This window comes from Punica granatum, chromosome 5, assembly GCF_007655135.1.
Source record: "Punica granatum isolate Tunisia-2019 chromosome 5, ASM765513v2, whole genome shotgun sequence".
Lineage (NCBI taxonomy): Eukaryota > Viridiplantae > Streptophyta > Magnoliopsida > Myrtales > Lythraceae > Punica > Punica granatum.
In genome coordinates, this window is record NC_045131.1 from 16963378 (window position 1) to 16966740 (window position 3363).

At 35.7% G+C, this 3363-nt stretch overlaps 1 long non-coding RNA gene across 1 annotated transcript; it reads right to left on the reverse strand.

The window, feature by feature from the left end:
- Positions 1-742: 742 nt before the first annotated feature.
- LOC116207347 lies at positions 743-2694 on the reverse strand. The gene is made up of 3 exons (XR_004156908.1): positions 2524-2694; positions 2245-2382; positions 743-1088 (listed from the first exon to the last, which is right to left on the reverse strand). It is a non-coding gene; the product is annotated as an uncharacterized LOC116207347 (long non-coding RNA).
- Between the last annotated feature and the right edge of the window lie 669 nt (positions 2695-3363).

A 3363-nucleotide genomic window follows, 5' to 3' on the forward strand; every position in this document is an offset into this window, starting at 1 on the left:
ATCATCGTCTTCAATCTTGACCTCAACATTTGCGAGATCCATCAAGACCTGATTAAAGGGGTCCATGTGATCACCAATGGAAGTCCCCGACTCATCTTCAACTGGTACAATCACTGCTTCAAGTACAGCTTGCTCGTTAGGGACTTTTGCTGCTATAGCGACTCCAGCTTCACCCACACTTTCTATGCCGAGTCTTAATCGTATACCTCCTGTAGAACTTTATTTGACAGGCTTAAGTGGATAGCGCTCAAAGCCTTCAACTTCATTGTCTTCTTCTCTTTCGGATGATAGGGTTGCGGCAGCTTCTTCTCTCCTTCTAGTTCTCTTGCAAGACCATGCTGCACTAACAAAGCCTTCATCTTGATCTTCCATAGCCCGAAGTCATTCGATCCATCAAACTTCCACCTCGAACTTTGCTCCTAGCATTTTCACCCCCTCCGAGACCGTTGCTTTGATACCATTGTTGTGGAAGAAGCCAAATTCGAGGAATTTAGATCGAGAAGAGAGAACAATCAATACCGGGATATACGTGGTAAAACCCTCAAGGCGAGAGAAACTTCCATGGACAAAGTAAGAGATTTCACTAGATAGATAAATCGAAAATTACAACAACGAGATCGCACTCATGTTTCTCGGCCCCTGTTAGAAGACCCAACCCAAGAAGAGCCTCACCATCTTCTCAGTTCTCACCACTCTCTCAATCTACGAAACCCTAGAGACTCCAATGGAGTAGACCCGATCATTTCAAAGAAGATTATCTGTGATTCTCACACAACGTGTTATCTTAATACAAGATCCTCTCCTCTTTAAATAGATACAATACATAATATCTCAAAGATATCATAATATAACCCTAGGATATTCCCCACGTGAAATATTCTGAAGATATTAATAGAAATATCTCTAATATCCCCCAGATATAATTTCCCTATTTAAAAATTAAGAAATATAACGAAATCTCTATAAAATATGAAATATAATCTCAGGGGAATCTGAGATCTCGCCCCTCTCTTTTTTCGTCCGATCTTGCTACTGCTCCGGTCTTCGGGTCTTCGAGTTCTAATATGAGACATACTCAACAACCTTAGCTTAAAAAAAAGAAAAAAAAAAAAAAAGAACCAAGCCGATTATCGTAATTTCAATAGGCGGAATCTAATGGAAAAGTATTTAAAAAGGAGGATATATGAAATCGCAAAGTTGCTCTGCCTATCTATGGTTTCGTTGCATAAATAATAAACCTCATGCAAAACGAGTTGTGAGAAGCATTAAATAATCGAAATTAATGTCTAAAAATATGTGTGGAATGAACAACTGGAAAGTAATGTCGATAGATGCGTAAATTGGTAACTGGACTGCTACGGATCGTTAGAATGATATTTGATGCATGCACTCTCCTGTAATTGTATTCCTTAATCCATTTAAGGAGGCTTTTATAGTGGAGGCCTGCACTCTCTAAGCCTGAAAGACATAGACTGATAGATCGTGATCATCGATCAATCCATTGGTCGAACATCCAGGTCTTCAGTTCAATTAAGCCCCTCCTACAATGTGTTGGCTACTGAAATAAACATGTTGTGTAGTTCTTATCTTAGCATATTTAGTCAAACGAAAAGCAATCAACATACAATTTTAGAACGCTAAACTAATTTCGGTTATGGTCACACGAGTGCTTGACAAATAGTGCATCATATACTTTATTCATAGTCTATAAAGTATGAAGTTTACTATAAGAAGGCTCTATCTATAATAGATAGATATGAGAGTACGTCAGAAAAGAATATGGATATATTCTTTTACAAAAGCATGATGGTTATTTTATGAAAGAAAAAAGTGTTTGACAAAATGCTACAACATATTGTTATTCCTCTCAGTGTGGACATATATGGAGCTGTTCTTCGTATTGATGCAGATCTTTTGTAGGTTACTTCATATACTAAAATCTATCGAAAAATATATATTTGCCTCGTTAGCTTAAGCCGCCCCTCTACTGTACGGCCACAAGATCACTTATGCAAAAAAAAAAAATCCATCGAACACTTGGCGGGCACAAAATGCAGGGACATTGGAGAGGAACAACAATCATTATTAATGAGGACATGAGGCAAATAGAAGAAAATCTTTTCTGATTAACGGAAGACGACGTACAGCAAAAAAATAGGACTTTGTTGATGTTTGCCACAGCCAATCTAAGCACCAATATGAATGACAGAGAGGACAGAGCACTCCTGGCATGAGGAAATTTACCTTGCAAATTCAGTGGGAGTGGATGAATATGAAATATTTGATCGGGTGAACGCAATCGGCACCAATAAGCGATCTTAGCAGGATGTTCAGGAATAACCAATGCTTGGGTGCGCAAGCGTAATCAACAACACCGAGCATCTGAGAGAGGTGGGGAGATTTGGCAAAACACATATTGTAGAGTCAACATAAAATGGAAGACAATGAATCACGAAGAGAGAGGTGGAGAAAGGCGAAATAAGAGACGAGCAAAGTGCCAAGTTAAAGGATGGGAGAATGTACCAAGCTAGATGCGCATTCCCAGAAAGGTAGAATGTTTGACCCTTTGATGGTGGGTAGGGAATAATGTCGTTTGGCCTAACGCTGGAGAGGGGTGGGCATGAACATGTAGGCGATATGAGAAAACAATTTAAAGGGTATCAATTTTTTTTAACTGTCTTCTTGAAAGCAAAATGACACAATTTGGTGCTCTATGTGTGAAAACACACGAATAAGGTTCATATTATATATAGATATAATGATAGAGTAATAGATATTATAGAAATATAGATATAATGATAGGACATGACTCTTAGTGTTAAAATTAATTTATAAATGCAAGCAAGTATCTACTTATGAAAAATATATACCTTTAAACTAATTTTTTTTATATATATAGTAAATAATAAAAATATGTATCTTTAGGTGTGAAAATGCACATCTTTGAGTTACTCTTTTACTAATCAAGGAACGTAAATAATATAATGAAAATTAAGAATTTTTGTATTGATATGTTGAAAGCCTAGAAATAGAACTAAAATTAGTCTATACGTTGAATGGTAAGAGTTAGTCTAAATACATTAAATGAATTACACGTTATCGGAAAAAAAATAAATCTAAAGTTGTCTAAATACATTGAATATTTAAAATTGGTCTAGTTACATTGAATGTGTGCAGCAAGAACTGAAATAAGTCTATACACATTGAAGGGTAAAAACAGAATTGTGTAGAAAAGCACCTCAATGAGTTTCGCACTTTTATAATAGTTATATATATATATATATATGTATATGTATAATAGATATAGATTATTGATTATAGATAATAAGATCAATTAAAGATAATAATAGTTCTTATTTTATA